The sequence below is a fragment of the Mastomys coucha genome, unplaced genomic scaffold (genome assembly GCF_008632895.1).
Source record: "Mastomys coucha isolate ucsf_1 unplaced genomic scaffold, UCSF_Mcou_1 pScaffold15, whole genome shotgun sequence".
In the NCBI taxonomy this organism is placed as follows: domain Eukaryota; kingdom Metazoa; phylum Chordata; class Mammalia; order Rodentia; family Muridae; genus Mastomys; species Mastomys coucha.
In genome coordinates, this window is record NW_022196897.1 from 108,538,393 (window position 1) to 108,548,487 (window position 10,095).

The 10,095-nt window shown below is 40.6% G+C and overlaps 1 non-coding gene across 1 annotated transcript; it reads right to left on the reverse strand.

Annotated features, from left to right (window-relative positions):
- Positions 1-4,936: 4,936 nt before the first annotated feature.
- Positions 4,937-5,043, reverse strand: LOC116092630. The gene has a single exon (XR_004119374.1). It is a non-coding gene; the product is annotated as a U6 spliceosomal RNA (small nuclear RNA).
- Between the last annotated feature and the right edge of the window lie 5,052 nt (positions 5,044-10,095).

Sequence of the window (10,095 nt, forward strand, 5' to 3'; positions counted from 1 at the left end):
TTGTTTGTTTTTTGGAGGGGAAACTGGGAAAGGAGAAATTTACATGTAAATAAAGAAAAAAATATATAAAAGAATGTGTCCTGAATGATTTCTTACTTTCAATATGATTTGTGTTTTCTAGCTCTGGGGATTTGCTTAGTAGAAGATGAGATGCTTAATAGGAAATTGGGTAGATCTGTGCAGCAGTGTTTTAATGGTGTCAGAGGACGGTGAGTCTTGAGCAAGAGCATTGGAAGATGAAACCCTAAATCCACTAGGCTGCAGAGGAAGAGCCCAAAGGTGGAACTAGAATTCTGGGCGGGATTCCAGAAAACCCTTTATTGCACATCACTCAATATGTACCCTGGTGATAGTCTCCATAGTGTGAAGCTCCACTGTATAAAATCTCACTCACTTTTTAAAATCTTCTGTGATCCAGAACCACATTTCCTTTGGCAGATAACTGATACTCAGCCATTCTGAGGTTTCCCCCTCTTAAACGCTTCAGCCTGACATCTGCTTAATGGATGTGGGTTAAGGTTCCAAGTGTTATTGCTGTGGGCCAAATTTGCGACATGATGGCCTTGAGCTCAGTCAACCTATCTATAATGAGACTCCCTTCATCTTTGTCCTCTTGACATTTTTTTCTTTGAGGCTTGAGCATTCTGTTACTTCTTGAACATTCTGGGCCTTTAGTCATTTGTGGTGTCTTAAGCCTGTTCCTAAGATGCCATGTTCCCCAGAGCATTTTCTTTTGGGTCCTTGCTTGAGTATAATGACAGAAACTAGGATCTGGAGATCTGGAGTCCTACTGATTTTGGTCACAGATACATCTTTCTTCTATTACATGTTAGAAAGTTCTTTTCAGTCTGATAACTGCCTTCCTAATTCTCCACATTCTTGTGTGTCCTTAGGATTCCTCTGTTCTCTCATTTTCCCATTTCTTCCAGAAGCCCATTAGAATTCTCCAAAGATAATTTAATTTCACTGTTTGTATTTTTAATTACATTGTTTGTTATTTTAATTGTCACATAATAATAGTAAAAGTTTCTGCTCTACAATGCTATTTCTTGATACATGTATATGTTTTGTAATAATCAAATTGGGGCAATTAACACATCTATCACATCAAATGTTTACCATTTGCTTGTGATCAAACATTTGCTATGTTATCTTTATCACTTTAAAATATAATTATTTTTATTATTTAACCCATACAGAATTAATTTAAATATTTTTGTTGTTAACCCAATGTCTTCCCCGAGACAATGAACAGAGCAAGTGCTTTTAACTTATTTGAGTAAAGGGGAAAGGAAAATGGGAAACTTCCTCTGTTAGTATTTTCCAAAATTTTCCAACCACAGGAATAAAAGCAATTGTGATTTCCAGTACTGGTCAGCATGCGTCAGCTGAAATCACTGCTAGTCAGTTCCAATTCATTATTCTGTGCCTCAGTTTCCTCATCTGCAAATAGTATTTCTAAGTTCTGATTGGTTCAATGGATAGATAAAGAATAATATAAGTGCTTTGAGAAAGATTAAAACAAAACCCCTGCTAGTACAGACATCTGGAGTTAGCATAGAAAGGCCCCAGGACTGAAAGGAATGCTGGAATATCTTGAGTTGACTTGTACTTTGATGTTGAGTTTGTGGGGAAGTATAATTACCGAGGAGTGAATGGGAAAGTGATGGATAAAAATGGAATATCACATAAAAGGATAATAATTGTGTTTCTCAAATAAAAATCATGTCTAAAGTGTCTGTTCTCCTCTCATCAAACAACTGATGGGCAATGGGACTGTGCTCATTTGCAGCTAAAAGTGATGGCAATGTTGACAATTAAACGTACAAGCAGAACGGAATGAATGGGAGCTGTCCTATTTGTCGCAGCATTACCTACCTTCTAGACAGACCACAGAGAGTGTGTGGTCAGGCTCTGTACTCTGCATGATTTGCATGTGAAATGTGTCTCCTCTGCTGCCCGGAAGTGCTTGCTATGGCTACTGTGCACAGTGCATCTCTTGGTTACTGCAGTCACTCTTGGTTGATGGTTCTAGACCGCACTCCTGGGATATGCTAATGAAATTACTGATGTGGAAGAGTCTACCATCACAGATGTCACCTTTGGATGAAGGGTGTTTCCCACATTCACCATCAATTGGTTAGGGAAGTCTTGGGGACACAGCCTCCTTCAGCTTCGTGAGTAATAAGAACCCCAGGCACAGCCGTCCTTAGGAAGGAAGGCATTAGCCCATACTGTTGATGACTCACTCCTGCTTGCCACTCGACCTCAGTGCTTCTCAACCTTCCTAATGTTGTGACCTTTAATACAGATCCTCATGTTGTGGTGAGCCACAACAATAAAATTTTCATTACTACTTCACAGTTGTAATTTTGCTACTGTTAGGAGTCATCAAATAAACATCTGCATTTTTCTGATGGTCTTAGGTGACCCCATGTGAAAGGGTCATTCAACCCTAAAAGGGTCAAGACTCACGGGTTGAGAGGCATTACTCCGCGTAGTCTCAGCAGCAGCTGTGAGAGGCTAGCCCGCAGTAGCCCACAGTGGCCCGCAGTAGCCCGCAGTGGCCCGCAGTGCCCCGCAGTGCCCCGCAGTGGCCCGCAGGCTGAGAACTTGCTTCCCTTTTGATATGCCTTGCAGCTTTCCTTGGTATTGCTTAAACTTGCTGTGCTACTGCAGGCCCACAGGGAGGTGTGTGTGTGTGTGTGTGTGTGTGTGTGTGTGTGTATGTGGTGTGTGAGTGTGTACACGTGTGTGTGAAGGAATGTTTGAGTCATCTCCAAGGAGAGTGCTGAAACAATGAATCTTCTCAACCAGTAGGAAGAAGGCCAGTGTCATTTCAGCAGCTCTCAAAAGCAACCCAGTAGGCTAGCCTCACTTGGAAATTTGTTGAAAATATTCTTCACCTGCTATTCTCCCAACCACTGAACTAGAAATGTGGCCAGGCAGGGTACAACCTAGGAGCCCCCTAGGTGATTCTGTTGCTCATCAAACTTTGGAAATTGTCCTGTGGGACATTTCTGAGCGGTTCCACATATGAGCCACAGTTGCTCACAGCAGTTATCTGGCCTCTAACCTGACCTCTATTGACTTTCTTCCCACTCCATTATCTGTACTTTGAGGGTCCCTTCACAAATAAATCATGACATCTGTACTGGCTGGTTTTGTATGTCAACTTGACACCAGCTGGAGTTATCACAGAGAAGGGAGCTTAGTTGGGGAAGTGCCTCCATGAGACCTAGCTGTGGGGCATTTTTTTCAATTAGTGATCAAGGGGGTAGGGCCCCTTGTGGGTGGTGCCATCCCTGGGCTGGAAGTCTTGGGTTCTATAAGAGAGCAGGCTGAGCAAGCCAGGAGAAGCAAGCCAGTAAGGAACATCCCTCCATGGCCTCTGCATCAGCTCCTGCTTCCTGACCTGCCTGAGTTCTAGTCCTGACTTCCTCTGGTGATCAACAGCCATGTGGAAGTGTAAGCTGAATAAACCCTTTCCTCCCCAACTTGCTTCATGGTCATGATGTTTGTGCAGGAATAGAAACCCTAACTAAGACAACATCTAAGTCCTTTAAGGAATAAAACCACCATCTGTGTTAGGTGCTGTGGTGGTGAAGCATCATTACCAGCTTGCCTGGATTTGCTGTCTTCTAGGCTACACTTCTAAGTATATCTGTGAGGTTGTTTCTGGAAAGATTGAGAAGAGAGATCTACCCTGGGTGTATGCAGTATCATCCCATAGACTGAATAAAAATGAAACAAAGGAGAAAGCTGAGCATCGGCATTCATCTTTCTCTGCCACCAGGGCTCCCTCACCATGATAAACTCTATTCCAAATCATGAGCTAAGATCAACCCTTTCTTCCTTAACTTGCTTTTGTCAATAACTTTGACACAACAAGGAGAAAAAGTAGTGAATTCAGGTTTTCTCCATGTAGAATATCATATTTGAGGAAACTAAGCTCCAAGAAGATTAATTAGTTGGGGCTACTGGGGTCACCACTTACTTATAAGTGGTAGAGTCACATTTTATTTTATTTTTTAAAAAAATTATTTATTGAAAGTAGATTATTTTCTCATACAATATATCCTGATTATAGCTTTCCCTCCCTCTACTCTCCCCTGCCCCTCCCTCCCTTCTTCTCCCCTTTTCATCCCTCCCATCCTCTCCAGATCCACTCCTTTCCTGTCTCTCATTAGAAAAGAGCAGGCTTCTAGGAGATAAAAACCAAACATGACAAACTAAAATATAATAAGGTAAAATAAAAACCATCACATTGAGGTGGGACAAGGGACCTCAACAGAAGGAAGAGTACCAAGAACAAGCGCAAGAGTCAGAGACCTATACACCCAGGAATCCTATAAAAGTACTAAGCTGAAATCGATACTATATATGCAGAGGACCTGGTGCAGACCTGTGCAGATCTGCGCGTCCTCTGCTTGCTGCTTCAGTTTCATTCGAGCCTTGCTAAATTGATTCAAAAGGCCTCGTTCTCCTGGTATCCTCCATCCCCTTTGGCTCTTATACTCTTTCCACCTTCTCTTGCAGAGTCACCTTTTAAATTTGTTCCCATACTAACTATAAATTCTTCATATGTTGACAACTGCAAAGTTAGAATGCACATAAATATACTGGCTATGAGCCTGGGTTTTGGTCCCAGATATTTGCATGTCCCAAACCCAGATGTACTACTTCCTAATCATGCGATCTTGTGAAATGTTCTTCACATCTCTGAATTTTAGCTCTTTCTTCTGTGGATACCTATGATAGCCGTCACCTTAGTGTTCATAATGTGGGAGCTAAGTAGATTTTTGTTGGATTGAAAGATCTGGACCTTGAGGTAGGTATTAGTTTTACCTTCATTTTGAAGAGAAAAGAAAGGGGCAGACCTGTTTGTTTTCACAGCTCTCTCTTTCTTTTCTTTTCTTTTCTTTTCTTTTTTTTTTTAAATATGGAATGCTTCACGAATTTGCATGTCATCCTTGAGCAGGGGCCATGCTAATCTTCTCTGTATCGTTCCAATTTTAGTATATGTGCTGCTGAAGCGAGCACTTCACAGCTCTTTCTGGACTGATTCCTGTCCACCTTCAAATGACTCTTGCTTAGTGAAGTGTTAGTATCCCCAGACACATTTTCACATTCTCAGAAATGTTCTAGTGAGATGAGTGTTACGCTCCTGCTACCAGAAGAAAAATAAGTTCTTGGGAGCATCAGACACCTTTCACCACCAACTCCGCCTCTCCATTTTTCTTTTCCTTGCACTCCCCTCTCATTACAAGGCAGGCAGGATGCTAGGACAGAGGCATCAGCTGCTGGAGAAAAACAGAGTTTCAACATAATCATGTGGATGCCTAACTGCTCTGATTCCAACCCTCACCTCCCTCATTTCTGCAAGTGCCTGTAGCAACAAGAATATTTCTAAGATGTTTATTTCATCTGTTTTCCCAACAGGATTAATTTGTTTTAAAATAGTGTATCATTGGATTTTGGAATTATTAAATTAGTGATGTGCTGGATAGTGTTATGAAACAAAATGGAAATGGAAAAAACTTTTATTTTGTAAAAGATTTTATTTAGGGGTTGGGAAGATAGCTTGGTTGGTAAAGTGTGCCTTGAAAGCAGGAGCACACGAATTGAATGCCCAGAACACTGTAAGAAAAAGCAGGGTGTGAAAGAGAAAGGCACATCCCTAGCTCTCACTTGCTAGCCTGCCTACGCGGAGGTTTTAGGCCAGAGGGAAACTCTTCCAAAAGAAAAAAAAAAGGTAGAAAGTGCCTGAAAAATAATAGGCAAGCTTGTCATCGAACCTTTGCACACAGGTGCAAACATATGTACACATACACACACACACACACACACACACACACACACACACACAATTTTATCTATTCTTAAATAGAGAAAATGTAACCATAATAGACTAACAAAAAGTAAAACTAACATTTCCACATGAAATGCTGCACATTTCATCAAATTCTACCAGAGAGGTCAGGAGTGTACAGATGTATGTGGCAGCAGTTGAGAGGCTGGGCTGACCACAGTGTAAAATATTATTGAATACAAAGGGAATAGAGCTATTTATGGCTTTGCCATTTATAAATTTGACCAACCCTCTTTTGAACCTATTTCTATTTCCTGTGGGTAATGAATTCCACAAATTTATTACCTGCTGTGTGAAATAATGTTCCCACCAGGTGTACTGGGAAGCCAGATCTTCCAGCAGGGAAGGTGACTGAACTTCCTGCCTCTCACTTCTGCTCATTAAGCATGGCAGGTCATTTGTGAGGTGGAAGAATTTTCTGAAAAATCATGTCATTGTGATGCATTATTTTCATAAATTATGTCACTATGCAGATTTTGGAAGCTTAAGCAATTGGTATAATTCTCTCTTTTGAACACTGAATTGTATTTCCATCTTTGGAATGAGTGCTGGAGTGTAGAGCATAATTTATGGCACTTGGAGCTCAAGCATGGGATGTGTGTGGCATGAGTGTATGAGTGTGTGTGTGTGTGTGTATGAGTGTGTGTGTTAGTCTTGCTTCTGATCTTTCTTGGTGTCTTCCATTTTTCTCTTCTTTCTTTCTCCCACACTGACTTTAAATCATCTTGCTTTCATGTATGTGACAAATCCACTTGAACATAAGACAGGGATTGCCAAAAAAGAGGTAGATACAGACACACACAGGTGGAGGAGAAAGAATCATGAGAAGAGACTAGGAAGGACACAGTAGAATCTGGAAGGCGGGACCAGGACTAATGTAGCACTACTTCTGTGAGGGCTGTGGAAATCCCATCCCTACGAACTTCATACATGCCATAAATATAGCATTTAAAAAATTGTTCTAAAGTCTGAAATTTCAATAAATCCATTTCTGAAAAATGGCCAGCAAGTTGTAAAATCCATTAATTACTTGAACAAAGGACAAGCTTGTGGATAGTGGCAGAGAAAAGGGAACACTTGCTCATATCCCACTGAATTAAGAAAAGTTAAGTTAGATTTACATGGGCTCTGCTTTTTGTTTGATTTGGAGCTAAAAATGGACATCCATCCCACTCAGGGTAAATCTTGATGAAAAACTGTCTTAGGAACAAAGGAAATATGGACAGAAGAGAGGCAAGGCAGGGGGCGTGAGATCTGAACAGCAAAGCTCTTTGTGTAAACACTGGAGGCCATGTTTTGTGGCTCAGTGGTAGAGCCTTTACTTAGGTGTATGAGACCCCCTGGTTTTGGAGAAATCTGGATTCTTATTTCAGTGTCATTTCACTTTATTTTTTAACCTTTACCTCTTGCTGGCATTGGAATTTTTCCCTGATCTTTCACAGGTGCTCTCCAGGTCTCTGTCCAGACCTCTTCAGCACACCATGAACCTGGAACCTAGTCTCTGCCTCCTGGAACCTAGTCTTTTACTTCACCTTTAAAGTTGTTTTTTTTTCCAGTATGCAACAAAGCTCATCTCACTGATCATGAATATTCTCCATATAAACAATGGAAAATAAGTTCTGCTAATCTAACCAGAGATAACACTTGCTGGAAGGTCACCACAACTCTCAGTATGAAAGGAGAGGCTGTTGACCCAGGTTTTGGAAGTGGCAGCAGACAAGAATAGCCTATCAGCCTGGTCTGACCCCACAGTAGATGTAAAATTACCTGGAAGAGGAGTGACTACTGGGGAGGGGGCTGGTGGGCAGAAAGTTTAGGAGTTGAATATGTCAAAGCACATAATTGAAGGAAAAATGTTTTTGTGAAACCCATCACTATGTACAATGAGTATACATCAATAAAAAACAAAGATTTAAGAAAGGAGCAGTCTGTTTGGGATGCTCTTGTGGGTACCACTGGAGATGGACTCCTGCTGTTGCCATATATGTAGTATGATGATCACAGGAGTTTTGATTTTGATATTAAAAACAGTCTCTGCTTCTAATCTTAAAGGAGTGACTTAAAAACACAAAATGGACTAGCCTGGTTGGGTCATGTGACTCTCTGATGGAAGGCAGAGTTGGGAAAGAGCACTGTTGGGCTGGTCCCATTTCCTGACTGTTGGGCTGGCCCCCTTTCTTCTCTGTAGGTATAGCCTCCTACTGAGAATCGTAACAGAGGGAGTATTTTCTTCAACCCGGATGACTAGACAGATGTGGAGAGCTAAAAGATTTCCTAAGTCAGCTTCTTTTGTGGGCCTCACTGTTGTACATCACATAAGGTCCTGTAGATTGGGCAATGACTCTGAAAGAGGATAGAAACCACTGAGAGGTTTAAGCATGCCTTATAACAGAATGAGCTAGATTTGGCATTGAGCAGGGATCTCTCAGGCCTTGAGACAGAAATTGGGATTCAACTAGCCTCTTCTTCAGATCAGAAGCGGGGGGAAAGGAATCCCGCGGAGCTTATGGGTACCATATACCTCCCCAATCCTATCCGTTCATCCCTTCCTTTATTTATCTCTTGAAACTCCAATATATGTGACCTTAAAAACAATATTGCATCTGTTTTCCATTATATTTCATAATTTCCTGCTTCAAACATATCCCCAAGAGTCAATGTCTAAGATAATCAGAGAGACTTGCTGTCTTAGAGGAACCAAATGGATGAAATGATCCTTTAACGTCAACTTGGCCAGCTTAGAAACAGATCAGCCTGTATGGGTAAACATAAAGAATGGCCATATTAGAAACATGGATTTGCTGCCCCCACTTACATGCACATGAAATTGGGCTAGTATGCAGAATTCCTGGCTCTTTGGTGGAATTGAGTCTCCTCATACAGCTTTCTCTATTCAGCCTAATTACTTGTGTACTATTACTTGAGAAAAGTTTAATTCAAAGTATTCTATACATACATTTTAGCTTTAAGTCTCTGAAGGCTTCCCAGCAACCATTCTTTATGCATGACCAATGGAATAAATGGTAATTGACTTCCCAGAAACCAAAACCAAAACCAAAAGCCTACGTTTTATTAATATGTCCCAGTCTTGGTTCTGGTTCTTCTCACTATTGTGCCATTACTTCTATTGTCGGAAGTGTTGCTTATTCTCTGTGTGGTAAAAGATATGACCTTCTTAAGAAGGCTATTAGCTTTCATATCAGCTTTATGTTCCCTAAGTTTATATACTTAATAAACACTAATTACTTTGCAATTTCGTTTTGAAAACCATCCCGAGAGAAGCAGATGGAGATGGATTAGCCCTTAAGTTGCAAAGTTTCTGCTCTTTTCCTTTGTTTTTCTCTGGTCATAGCTCTCCTTTCCTTCCCTTATTGAAAGAATTATTTCTTTAAGTGGCACATTTACATGCTTCCTTTCTTTTTATTCTGGTTTATGTAATAGTGTTTGAGAATGGGGCACGTGTATTTTAATTTACATGTTATAAATAGAAAGCATATTTAAGCTCTACATATTATTATCATTTTTGAGGTAGGGTCTTGCTGTATAGTCCTTGTGCAATTGTATTGATATTTTAATTAATTAATTAATTAATTAATTAATTAACTTTATATCTGGATCAAAGCTTCCCCTCCTTCTTCTCCCAGTCACCCCCTCTCACCTCCCTTCTCCCAATCCACTCTTTTTACTTCAAAGGAGAGGAGATCTCTCATGGATATCAACCCCCTTAGCCTATTAAGTTGCAGTGGAACTAGGCAGAACTTTTCTTATTGAGTTTAGACAAAGCAGCCCAGTTAGGGGTAAGGGATTAGATGGTTCAGCCATTAAAGGCTAGGCTCACAACCAGAAATATGAGTTCAATCCCTTTTGTTCTTATGCCTGTTATTTTCATTACTGGTTCCTTCTCAACCCTTAGGCTCAAATTATTTCCATGGAGTATTCATTCATTCATTCATTCATTCATTCATTCATTCATTCATTTACTTATTTCTGAAACAACTCATGCTATCTGTTTGTGCTGTAATATGTATTAAAATCAGTAGTCATTTTGTTTCTCTGTTTCTTTTATTGTTTTTTGCATAATATAATATGACTACAATCCTTGATAACTTTCATATGATATGGGAGGGCCCAGCCCACTGTGGGCAATGGCATGCCTGGGCTGGTGGTCTTGGGTTCTGTAGAAAGCAAGTTGAAGGAGTAAAGCAACTAGGTGGCAGGGTCAG